We start from the raw sequence: 12,140 nt of genomic DNA, 5'->3' as shown, positions 1-12,140 counted from the left end.
GACAGCCCAACTATTAGAAGATCATTGCATTGCAATATGCTACTCAGGTTGCCACCTATCCCACTATGTTTGCCCAGTGAGAAACCATCGCCCATGGCTCTTGTCAAAGAAAAGGAAGCAGTGTAAGAGCTTCATTATACCAAAGTTGACTTTTGAAAAATAGTTTCCTTGTTACTTTTGAGAAGTGTACTTAGGACATGCTCTTTTGTGCTATGTGCTAAAGTACTTGTTTCAGGCGGAACCAAAGACAAGGGCAATACATTAAATCCCAACACATTGGAAATGGGGTTCCATGTTTTGAGCGTTAGTACAACAGCAAAAGGAAAAATATTGCTCATAAAAGGCTTCTCTATTCCAAGCGACAAAAGGTTCTTGATGGACAAAGGCCTAATGTATAAGTAAAATAATTTGAAACAAAGATACAAGGCCTTGAATTTGAGGATTGTATCCAACTTGTTTGCAAAGTAGAAAACCAGCTAAAAAATAGGAGAAATTTACATTAAATTTTCTTGATCCAAAATCTAGGGATATTTTGGAGAGAAATGTCATGTTATGTGTTTGTTTATGATTTCAATCTATTTCCATCATTGTACCTTGACCTAAACACTAAATGAGATGATTATGAGTAAAAAGTCACTTTCGTGTCAAGAAGTTCAGTGGACACGTCATTTCAACTTATCAAGGGCATCGTTCTATCATCCTCTACAACCACTAAATCCTATATAAGGGCATTAGGCAGCAATCATGCAAAATTTCTTACAAGTTTCTTTGTTTATGCACTCTGCAACTCATATGCCACCTTCTCCGAAAACATCAACTTCCTAACATCCAACTTAACTTGCTTAGAAGGGGAGAAAAAACTTAAGTATGCATTTCTTTTCGCTAGTGATTTGATAGAAAAAGATCTATCAACATCATTTATGGCCCAACAACAGTCGAACACTTTCATTGCAAAGTGTCTGTTGCTTAAGGGGATGACTACCAACTTATCGTGCACCCTGGAGAAAAACATTTCTCTAAACGATTGGGGTTGTATTAATACCCAATGCAAGTTACATAATGATGGTTGTATTTCTAAGACCTATCAAAAATTGGGTGGCTGATTTAAGCTAGGGCGGAGGTAGAGATTTGGTTCATAAAAGGATTTCTTGCCATATCAAAAGAAAAGTTTGCATTTTAGTGGTAAAGGACCATTTAGACCCGAGCTACAATATGGTTTCTATATAAGAGAGCAAGAAAAGAAAAGAGGCTCCTCAGAGAAAACGATCAAGAAGAAATAGAAGGTGTTAATCCAGTAGTCAACCAAGAAGAAGTTTGAGATAAACTCTAACCCATCCAAAGTGGAAGAATAGATAAAAGATAAGATCCCTAGGTCACATTGAGAGACAAAAGTGAGAGTTTCCACATCATGGCAACCGATAGTAGCATCAACAACCTCCCCATCTCGCGATAATAAATATTCATTCAGGAAAGGATCCCACACATGTACAATGAGTCAAAATTATCTTTTTCAATAGCCCAATCTCAATGCAAATCCCCCTTTTGATTAATTTCTCCTATAGAGAAGAAAACAACAACAATGAGGTCATCGCTTGTCTGTATCTGTCAAATATAAAGTACAAAGAGATGGCCTAGTATGTTCGAAGATGCTCCCTCCATCGAGCCTTAAATGGTGCCATGAAGGCGCTCAACGACCTCGTGGCATTGAGTTCTCTCACGAATGACCAAAGGCACAACCGCTATAAGCTATTTAAGCTAGTTAAGATAGAGACAAAGAGGGTGAATGAGGTAATAAATAAGGCGGAGGAGCGCCTCGTTGCTCTATCATGAGTGGAGGTTGCCTCATATACCATGCTAAGGTCGTCTCTCCTCTACAATGAAAGACAAGATGAAGTTTCAAGCAGAGTATAAAAGATAATAAGTTGATAAGGAAATCCTCTTAAAGGAGATATAGGACGGCTATCCTAGGTAGATGTTGACCCCCCTCCATGATCGATAGATGCTGAGGAGGTGGTCACCGTCTACCCAAGACTAAATGATTGCCATATGAATGACATTGAGAATATCATGATAGGGTTTAACACACTTTGGAATATCTTGGAGACACTTCTATATAAGAAAGAAGATTTTTCTTAATACTCCCCTCCAAGTTACCCTACATGCCGCCGCCAACCAAACTTTAATAACTCCAAGAATTGAGATGGCCAGTCTCATCTCATGTGAAGATCATTAGTCGAATATTTTCATTTAATATATAAGGAAAAAGCTTACAGAAAATGGCAATGCTAATCACAAAGAATGACCTTGACACATGCTTAGCCCTCACGATTAGTGACAGTTTTAAGGCACACCAAAAAGGGATTGAATTAGGTGTGCAATAAGCACATCAAATTCTTTCAACTTTCTTTTAATTCAAACTCTCACTATAAATACACAAAATTAACTAAACAGTCAATCAAATAATTAAATTAACTACATGCAAACATACATGTGTGGGTGTCTAAGATGTATACAAATTAAATAAAGCTAACACAAGTGTGAATGAATTATAAGCAGAATTTTAAAGATGTGATCACTTAACCAGATCAGTAAAATCTAACCCAAGTTAAGTGTAACCATGCAAATAAGTATCATATGTTGTTCAACTTGTAAGCACAATAGTCAAAATAAAATCAATCACAATAGATCACATATACACATCAAACTTGAATCTAAACAAGAAATGAAAGTTTACATGACATGTAATGGTGATAGTGAAAAATATAATGTCTATGAGTAAAAATATAAAAAAATAAGTATAGAAATTACTCTACTTAAAAGATAAAAAATTCCATACCCAACAAATCATCTCATAAACATGCAATTTAGCAATTGATAGTGCAAGCAAGTAAATCTAAACTAAAGAGCAAGGACATGACTTTTTTACATGGTTTAACATCTAACTAACTTATAACCAAACCTAATCCTCCAATGGGTGAATATACTATACTCACACATTCGCACATCAAGCCGATGGAGACACCATTATATTCTCTTCCTTAAAAGGGAAGAGCACCCATCTAACGATCCAAAAGAGCGACAAAAGCAAAACTCAACCAAAGCTTCTTCAAGTCCTCGAAAGCTTGGCACAAGCATGTTTATAAAATAAAATAAAAAAGTCATGTCAAAGTCTTCCAAGACTTTGGTGGTGAACAACAGCTATCAGAAAATAAATCTAACTACAGAATCTCCTACAAAAAAAGATGGCAAAATATAACTACAAAATGCAAATACTCATAGAATCCAATTAAATCTTCTATTGATGAACACTCAAAATAGTCAACAGCTTAACTCATAATTTCCTCATAGTTCATGTTAAATGATTGCTCAAAGAGCTAAAATTTATATGCAATAGGGCAAAGGCAAGAAGATTAATTTACCAAACTAACGTTATAACCATTTTCGTTAGTGGTAACTTCATAAATAAGTGAAAATTATTATTTTTAGATTAATTTAATGAATTATAGCATAAATATAATATTATTTATCAAATTGTATGGAAACCAATCAATGAATTCAATTGAATAATAATGAAGCTCAAATTTATTCATTTGAAAAAATAAGAAGTATAATAAATTAATATAACTATTGAGTATAATATTATTTATCAACTTGGATGGAAACAGCTCAATGAATTCAATTGAATAATAATGAAGCTCAAATTTATTCCTATGAAAAAAATAAGAAGCATAATAAATTAATAGAAATATTGAGTAATTAATGCATGAAGCAATATTTAGCATATTTAATATACTTCATAAAAATATAAACTTAAATAATTATGCTAAAATTATTAATGATCAATCACATAATTATAAGTAGTTTAAGTAAATGATAACTACATATGCAACTAAAAAAAATTAATACAAGATTATTTAATTGACAATAAATTAAATAAATAGAAAATCATGACAAATAAATTGCCATAAATCCTAACTAAATTGAAACTAATTTTATAGTGATTAAAATATAATTTGAATAAATATCAATACAATCTAATCAATTTTATTTTTATATACGTTCATTATCCTTGAATCCTTAACAAATCTTGCTCAGTAAATTTTTAATGAATAACATCCTAAACTCACCCACTGGATCAAGACAACACTAGGTAATATTTGCACCTTAGTCTTCTTTACTTGAATATCTTAACCTCATCACCAATCTGCAAAAAACTTCAAGCTAGCTTAGTGAGTCATGGCATTATCTCCATGATTGCTAATTAATTAATCTGAGAGAAAATACTTAACAAACACTTAGATAAGATAACATAAAATTTATTATCCTTAAATTATAAATGAATTTCATACAAGACACACAAGTTCATGGAGTTAACAATTAACCCCTGAACAAACCTCTTAAAATTCAAAATCCAGCATTTCCCAACCACTTCCTACACTGCCCACCTACCTCATCTCACCCCACAAACACAAACACATACACATACACATATTCAATCCCAAACATCCATACAAACCCCAACTTTCATAACTGAGTAGTAATTAGTTTCAATTTTTACCATGTAAACCAAACAAGATACCCCTTCATGGTTTTCCATAACCACTCCACCTTACCCCACATCCCCTAGTTCAAAATAAATTTAATTAAATTAAGAAAATAAAAGAATTAAAAAAATAAAAATAAAAAAAATAAAAAAAAAACCTTAAGCCTGATTCATATGGCATAATGAAGCTAACTAGCAATACTAAGAAGCAGGAAATTTTGGACGTAAATGTAAAGCTTAAAACAGATATTTTGATGAATTTAATAGATTACGAGCTTTGTAATCAAATAAATTCCGTTAATAGCGCCAACACCAATTTAGGTTTGATCTAGACATGCTCGGTACAACCATTATCAAGTTAGATGGCCTACATCGAATTTATCAATATCATTCACGTCTTCAAGATGGAAATTTAAGGGTCCGTAATGAATCACCTAAATATCATGTTATTATTGCACTGGCATATTCTTAAAGGGTTAAAACTATGAAAGGAAAAAAAATTAATTTTATGATCATGTAGGAATTCATTCATGATTTAATAAGGGTGCAAGAGCAAAAAAGAGAAAAACAAAAAACAAAAATATAGAAAAATTTGCAAAAAAAAAAACTGCAAAGACCTTACAAATACTATGTTGATTAACTTAAGCCTGCAAGTATTTTACATTCTAGTATGGGTTTAAAAGGATGATCAGGTGTGCAAAAGACTCATGAAAAAGTAAAATGCAACAATCCCACTCATTAAATTTTCTATATCATCATCAACATGAATAGCCTTATCCCAACTATTTATGGTTGGAGTTATGAATCCTTATTGTTTGTTAATTCTTGTTGAGTAATGACTAAGGTATTAAATATATTTTTTGCAAATTATTTTTAGCAATTTCTATCCAAATACCCTTAGATCTACCAATTTTCCCTATTGTTCCTCTAACAGTAATTTTAACTTATATATTAGGCATGTTTTCTATCATTTATTGTACACATCCAAATCATCTTAGTCTATTTTGATATGCCTGATTATATATAAATATCACTGAATCATATTTCCTTTAATATATAATCAATCCTTAATTTATCATTCCTAACTTTTTCATGCATTCATCTTAACATTCTCATTTTTATTATACTAATGACTTCTTAGAACTCAACATTCAAACCCATACAACATGTTCGGCCTAATTTAAATTTTATAAAATTTACCTTTAAGCTTCCATGGTATATCATATAATCACATAAAACTCCTGAGGTCATTTCTCCATTTTAACTATCTATTATAAACTATAAGAGTTATATCATCGTCTATATCCTCATTCTTCTGTGTAATATCTCCATAATACTTGACCTTAGCACATGTAAATATCGCCTAACCTTCAAATGAGATTAAATAATAATTGTTAACATCATACCAACTAAAATTCATATCATTTATTTAGTCTTTATTAAACTAATTCTAAGTCAAAAAATATAAACCAATGCACCTCGTCTTGAATATCCTCTGTAAGCATCTTCATAATCAATGTAAAAATATAAAGCCAATGTAATTTCTTGATATAAGCCTGTGATAATTGAAAACGCTTTGGTCATTCAACAACCAGTTCTAATAATAGTCAATGTAATCATCATACATATATTTAGTAGCATCAACGTACCTTTGACATACATAATTCTTCCTTAAAGCACGTTTCGAATCAAATATTGTGACATTCAATCATATGTTTTCTCAAGATTAATAAAAAACATATGAAATTCTTTATTTTGTTCCCTATACTCATCTATTAATTATCTTAACATAAAAATTGATTTCATGGTAAATCTTACCGGTACTAAACCAATTAGCTATCCAAATTTGATGTAATGTTTTTAAGTCTCTATTCAATTAATCTCTCTCTCTCCCATAGCTATGTTGTATACTCATAGCTCATAATTTTGATTCCAAGATAGTTGCAAGTTGGAACAATTTTGAACAGCACATTAGTTCTTAAGTATTGGTACCAAAATGCTTCTCCTCCATCATTTGGCATTTTTTGGTTTTAAAAATGCTATTGAAAAGAAATGTTAACCAAATCCTATCAGTATCCATCAAAACTCTAAAAATCGCAATGGATATGTCGTTTGGACTTAAAGCCTTGCCTTTATGCCTCTTTTTCGAAGTTAACACTACTTCAATTTTTGGATCAATCTATAACATACTTCTTTATATTATTCGTATTCTTCTAGAATGTTTTCTTCCTTAAAGGCAATTTCTCAAAGTAACATTTCTCTTCACTTGATGTCATCTTTAACCAAAATACTATCTTCATTCTCAATTCATCTAACTTGACCCAAATCCCTAAATCTCTCATCTCTTTCCACAAATATAATCTCCATATATCTTATTTTCTTCTTCCTAATACCAAAATTAACATATAAATCATCCAAAATTATAACTTTTGCTTTACTTAGTACCCTCTTTATAAAACTTCTAGTTTTCTTTAGATTATTATAAGCTTTGGTGTTATTATACGTTTGCTATTTTTAATAATAAGGAATTATACTGCACAATCATAAATTTGTGGATAGGGTACTCTTACCTGCCAAGAAGATATCCAAGAAGCATGCTGTCTATTCATTAAAGTTGTCTGCTATCAAAGTAGAGTTCTGTCAACTTAGTCAGAAAGCTTGTGAATAATTGCGCCTTGCAAGAAGCAAATGCCAGCCTCTACTATAAACTAGCATAGTTACTTTAAATATCATCCGCATAGAATAATATATAGTGACAATTCAGGCGAGCATACCTATTTATTCTCTTGTATCTGTCATGCCATAATAACCTTCCATGTCAAATCACTTTGCCTCCGGTACAAAGTTATAGTTGGACCTAAAACAAATGATCAAAGCAATATGCAAAAATAATGCAGAAATAAATTAATAAAAATTAGATTAGATGAAGCCCAGATCAAATAGTAGGATATATTCAGCATCCGCTGAACAGAAAATATAAGATAAAATTCACCACTGTTATAAACACTGGATACACAGATCATAAAACAAGTCGAAGTTTAAACAGCTAATGTTCAACAATCCATAATGAAATTGTAAATTTTTACAGTTTTCCAATTTAAAAAAAAAAAAAAAAAAACTAATGTAACATTCTGTCTGCAGTCAAAGACAACGGCAAGCTTGAATGAAAAAGGCTAGAAATTTTATTTTATGAGCATATTTTAAGTACTCCAAAGTCCAAACCAAGTTCTACATGCTACATTTGCACCATGAAGAAACAAAAAACTTTACATCAAGGACCACAAAATTAAAATGATTTGGGAGAAACAATGAAGTCCAAGTAAATTAGAGATTTCAGGGATTAGAAACAAATGTGCACTTGAAAGTCTTGCAAGAGGTAAAATAGGAAAACGACCGCATTAAAATTGGAAGATCTAAGAATGATTCTAACAGCTCAGTCACATTCCAATAGTCTGTAGCTTAGCTACAGGATGAAAGCGGCCATGTAGGTCCCCCACATCATGGGTAATAAAAAGATATCATTCACAATGTTGGAAGAGAGTAAATGCATCATCACAAATGGCCTCCACAAGCAAATGATTACCATTTGTCCATCCCTGATAGCTTCCGTATTGGAAAGAAAGATGAAATGGACGTTTAGATCAGTAGAAGTGGATCCCCATATTGTGACCAGTAAGAGAGGTGGGGACCTGCCTTCCCCCATGCACAGGACCCAGTTCCAAATGACACCATCCATAAGGCTATTTTACATTGAAGGCGTCAAGAGAAGAAAGATGAGGGAAATTTCCTTGCAGTCTCTGTTGAGTGATGGCACAAATGGTCCCAGATACAAAGGGCATGAGATGGATTTCATATTAATGAGGTATCCCATGGTCACCAAAGCCATGTGATAACCCCATGGCCAGCATTAAAAGCACATAACGCAACTTGATAGGTAGATGCTTCTCGCTTGTACCATCCAACATAAAAGCAGTATGAATGCACATTAACCCCAATGAGCACTTCTGGAGTAGGACTTGAGTGATGGTTACAATAGATATTTAGCCTCCTATCATTGCTTATGATGAGAAGAAAACAACTATTAAATATGGTTTGACAGAAATAATATCATTCGCCTCGCAAAGATATTGTCTGCATTAGGGTTCTTCTAAAAGGCGTCGGCTTAGGAAAATAAGTAGCATCACTACAAAAATAAAATCATTGTTGTCATCACCACCATCTTCTTTAGCCTTACCACATTTCTATAATACCTATGCTTCAAGGAAATAAAATAATTCAAGAAAACTAGGAAGGAAGATGCCAAATTCTCATCATCTAATACTTATATTTTTACACCATTTACATATTTCCCGTCAGCTACACCATTTACATAATTTAAAATGAGATAAATAAAAGAATATTTTTATGAAATTTGCAGTGATAAAAGTTTTCAATAAAGAATATAACACATCTAACCACAAATTTATAAAAAAATATTATCTCTTATTTATCTCATTTTATCATATAAAGAATAAATTTTAGTTACTTATATATTATTTTATTAGTCTATATTTTCATTTTGAATTTTAATTCATTCAAATGGACCATGCAGCCACGTTCTGCTTGTTGAAACTATTCAAATAAAGGTACAAGCACACAAAATAGTGGGAAAGTTTACATAAAAACGTAGATCGTAAGATTTATGCATATGGAATACACTTTTTTTTTTTTTTTTTTAAAGAAGCATTATATTAAAAAACTAAAAATACTCATTTAAAAAATATCCACTACCACCGACCATGCAGGTAGCCTGTAACAGCCAGGTCGAATTTTAAATGTTTTTGTTCTTTGTTTGTTGACACATAATTTAAAATTGCTTCTTTTTTAAATTTTATCTAATTGGAACTAGGAGATGCTTAATTGTGTCTAGCACAAGAAGTTGTGGCCATTCGATCATGTGTAGTTGCAATGAAGGAAAGAATATTAAAGGTTCTAAGGAAATTATAATTGTGGGATTGGCCTTCACTTCTCCTGATATATTTTAAATTATAAACTAATCAGAGTGTTTCCAGGCAAGGGATCCACCTCCATTATGGGCCAACAGCTCACCCCAGCGAAGAGCCTGTTATAAGTGAAATATGATTGTGTTGATCAATCGGGTTGTTTTGTTTCCTCGGACCTCAAGTTTCTCGTGTTCGCTAGGGGGTGAGGGGATTTACCCCGGCGTTACGTACTCGAGTGCCCCGACTATGTATTCCCGAGGGCCTCAGCGCTAAACCACAGAGAGTTGAGCGCTTAAGCAGCATAGATACGGCACTGCAGCGGATCAAGATAGAGGTTCAAGCTCCGCAGAGCTTCAAACTGGCGCTGCAGCGCTACGAGACAGACTAGACAATTTTCTTTCTCGCTTTTCTGAAGGGTTACGTCTCTTGGGGTTATTTTACTTGGCTTTCTCTTGTATTTTGGTGTGTTAGACATTGAGAATAGTTCATGTGAGAAGAGAAGCAAGGAGAGAGTGAGAGTGAAGAGAGATATGTACTTAATTCTCCCAATTTGCATAATGGATTTCTTGGTATGGTGCAACTCTGTAGTTTTTTCCTTATTTTGAGTTTTTCCACGTTAAATCTTGGTGTCATTTATTTTTTCGTTATTTCTACTTTCTTGCTTGTTTTGTCATTGTGGTGTTTACTCCTACTCATCCCCAACAACTCGTATCAAAGCAAGGTTCTTTAATTCGAGTGGGAGTAATGGTGGACGAAGCAAGGTACAAGAATGAAGAGTTCAATGGTTCGAACTTCACATTTTGGAGGATGCAACTTGAAGATTTGTTGTATCAAAAGTTGTATTTACCGTTGGAAGGAATCAATAAGAAGCCGGATTTTATGACTATGGATGAATGGGAGGTTCTTGACCGGACTACAATAGGTTTGATACGACTTTCACTTTCCTCATGTGGTGCATTCAACATTGTAAATGAGAAGACTACAGTCGATCTCATGGTCGCACTAATTAAGTAGTATGAGAAGTCATTGGCCTCAAACAAAGTGTTATGAATGAAGAAGTTATCCAATATGAAGATGTTGGACAACACCCCATTGGAGAAACACCTGAATAATCTGAATATTGTGATGAGTCAATTGTGTTCAGTTTGCATCAATTTTGATGATGAGGTGAGGGCATTATTGTTGTTATCTTCATTGCCAGAAAGTTGGGATGGGATTGTTACTGCCATAAGTAACTGATGACCCCAAGACCTGCAAGGAATTCCAGACAAAGAAAACAAGAACCTGAAACAGAGAAGAGAAGAGGCTCACCTCTCGTTAAGGGAAGAAAGTTTTCAACAGAACGAAGTTCTTTAGGGAATTATCAAAAGCTGCTCTCTTAAAAAAAAAAACTGCTCTCTTACAGTCATTCCTCCTATAAGTATTTGCTATCACTTGTAATTTCTAATATTACTGGAAAAGAAATTACTAATTAAAGCAGAGCAAATAAAAAGTAGTCTAGTACTATAATAACGGAATTGGTACGGTGGAACGTGTGGCTTGCTGAAGTGTTCTACTGTGCCGCCGATCCATGATAAGCTCTGCATCAGTCCTCCCTGGCCGTCGAAGAGCTCGACTCCGACGAGCTAACTGTGATCGATGAGGTGTCCGGCGGTTGATACGGCCATATATCGGAGACGTTGAAGGTTGGAGCCGTGTTGTGACCAGCTGGTAACTCAACCGTATATGCATTATCATTGATTTTTGCAATGATAGGAACAGGACCAATTTTACGACGGCTGAGTTTGTTATACGTGCCCGGTGGAAAACACTCACAGCGCATGCGAACCATAACAAGGTCGCCCACATTGAACAAGGTCTGTCTCCGATGGCGATCTGCGGCCTCCTTGTACTTACAATTGGCTTTCTCAAGTTGCTTGTGAACGTCTGTGAGCATGTTGGTATACTGATTGGAGAAGTTTGTTGCGGACCCGGACTTGCACTTCAGTAAAACAGCTACATCCACAACAATGTTAGAAGGTTTGGTATAGACTATGTTGAACGGTGGCTTACCGGTAGAGCGGTTCACTGACGAATTGAAAGCAAATTCGGCAATACTGAGTACTTCTTCCCACTGTCTTAGATGGTCTTGTACCAAGCAACGAAGCATGCTCCCTAATGTGCGATTCACGACTTCAGTTTGTCCGTCCGACTGAGGATGGTAAGCGGAGCTAAGGCGCAAATCGGTACCCAATCTCTTCCAAAGTTCCCGCCAAAAGTGGCTTATGAACTTAACATCCCGATCTGATGTTAAACTTCGGGGAATCCCGTGTAAACGGACAACCGGGTGAAAAAAAAGATGTGCAGCATGAAGGGCGTTTGAAGTTTTCTTACATGCGATGAAATGCGCCATCTTCGAAAAACGGTCGACCATGATAGAATCGTTCCCCTTCGATGTGCGAGGCAACCCGAGAACAAAATCCAGACTAAGGTCCTCCCAAATTGAATCTGGCACCGGTAGAGGGGTGTAGAGGCCTGTATTTTGAGAACCCCCCTTGTAGCTTTGGCACACGGCGCAGCGATCCACAAAACGGAATACATCCCGGCGGATGCGTGGCCAAAAGAACCGGCACTTC

At 34.4% G+C, this 12,140-nt stretch overlaps 1 long non-coding RNA gene across 2 annotated transcripts; it reads right to left on the bottom strand.

Annotated features, from left to right (window-relative positions):
* Positions 1-3,990: 3,990 nt before the first annotated feature.
* On the bottom strand, positions 3,991-10,905 carry LOC110106704. Of its 2 annotated transcripts, none has more exons than XR_003703048.1 (2): positions 7,318-10,905; positions 3,991-7,244 (listed from the first exon to the last, which is right to left on the bottom strand). It is a non-coding gene; the product is annotated as an uncharacterized LOC110106704 (long non-coding RNA). The 2 variants fall into 2 exon arrangements; XR_003703047.1 differs by having other exon boundaries at positions 3,991-7,241.
* Positions 10,906-12,140: the final 1,235 nt, after the last annotated feature.

Source organism: Dendrobium catenatum, unplaced genomic scaffold (assembly GCF_001605985.2).
Source record: "Dendrobium catenatum unplaced genomic scaffold, ASM160598v2 fragScaff_scaffold_1583, whole genome shotgun sequence".
Lineage (NCBI taxonomy): Eukaryota > Viridiplantae > Streptophyta > Magnoliopsida > Asparagales > Orchidaceae > Dendrobium > Dendrobium catenatum.
Note: the sequence above shows the minus strand (reverse complement) of the source record. Positions and strands in the feature narration are given on the sequence as shown.